We start from the raw sequence: 1,785 nt of genomic DNA on the forward strand, positions 1-1,785 counted from the left end.
AAAATTTTTTTTTTTTTTTTTTTTTTTTTTTTTAAATTGAAATAAATATTTTAAAAATTTAGTTAAGTCATAAAATTATATTTTCATAATAAATATATTCATAAATTGCTCTACATAATAAATTTTTCTCTTAATATATTTTTGAAAAAGAATGAATATATCAATGATTTTATTTTCCCATTATATTATGTGTGCATGATTAAATATTTAAAATCAAAATTACAAAGTATTTTACTTATATATATATATATTTAAAATTATGTAAAATATTTGTATTTAACTATAATTATTAAAAAGGAAACATAACAAGATGAAAAGATATATATTCTTAATTTTTAAATTAAAAGATATAAAATTCAAAAATAATACATACCATTATATTTTTAAAGAATTTACAAATTATAAAATATACATAGAATCAATATTTTTTTTTTTTATACCAAAAAAATAAAAAAAAAAAAAAAATATAATGAAAAGATTTTTATACATTTAAATTTATTAAGCTTAATTTTACACTAAAAAAATTGTATTTTTGTGTTTTTGTTTTAGATTAAATCTTATTGAGATATAATTTAATTTCAAATATGACTCTATATTGTCTTTTTTAATAAATGAAAAAAAAAAAAAAAAATAAAATAAGGAAATAAAAAAACAAACTGTTATGAAATTCAAACGAAAAAAATGAAGATTTGCTAATAAAATTAAAACAAAATATAAAAGAAAGATAATAAATATATATATGATGGTTGAAATTTTATTAAAACATATATTTTTTTTAAATGCTCATGTGTGCATTAGTATAAAATTTTATTCTTCTTTCTTAAAATTTCCTCTCTAAACAAAATATAAAAAAAAAAAAAAAAAGAGAAACTATTTTTATTTCAGAAAAAAAAAAGAAGAAAAATTCTATTATATGCAAATATAAAAATAAGAAAAATGAATGTACATGTATATATATATATTGTAACATCATTCTATTTTTACTTCGTTATATGAAATTTATCTTGTTTTTTTATGAACAATTTTTTTTACAAAATTCAATAAAAGTTACATAGTACAAATTATCTCCTCAAATAGAAAAAAAAAAAAATTAATTGTTTATGTAGGAATGTTTTATAAATTTTTTTTATAATTTATGAAAAACAACATTATTTTTGTTAACATTTTTTCTGTTTTTCTTGTAAATGATAAATATAATACAAATGTTCTAAAATTTTATAATAGACAGTATTCTTTTTCTATAATATTGAGCTCTTATTCTTGATTTTTTTTTTTTTTTTTTTTTTTTTTTTTTCTTAATAATGTACTATACAATTAATTTCATTATGTTTTACAATATTCAATATATAAACTTCACTTATATTTATAATATATAGAAAATTAAAACAAATAATTATTAATTTTTATTATTTTAATTATTTTATTTTTTTTTTTTTTTCACCTTTTTTTACATTATTTTAAATACTTTCTTTTTATTTTTTACACATATATATATATAAATATATATAATATAAAGACAAAACAATAATTATTTTCATTTAAAAAATATAATATATTTATTAACCATAAATATATATGTATGAATATTATATTCCTTTTTTTATATTTTATTTTTACAAAAACTTTATTTTTTTTTTTGCATTATATTTTTATAAAAAATATTAGAGCACATATATTTTTTTTTTAATATTATTTTACATTTTTTCATATTATGATATTGCTTATAGAATAATATTATTTCATTATGATTACAAAGAAAAGAAAAAAAAAAAAAAAAAAAAAAAA

The sequence above is a fragment of the Plasmodium gallinaceum genome (assembly GCF_900005855.1).
Source record: "Plasmodium gallinaceum strain 8A genome assembly, contig: PGAL8A_v1_53, whole genome shotgun sequence".
Classification (NCBI taxonomy): domain Eukaryota; phylum Apicomplexa; class Aconoidasida; order Haemosporida; family Plasmodiidae; genus Plasmodium; species Plasmodium gallinaceum.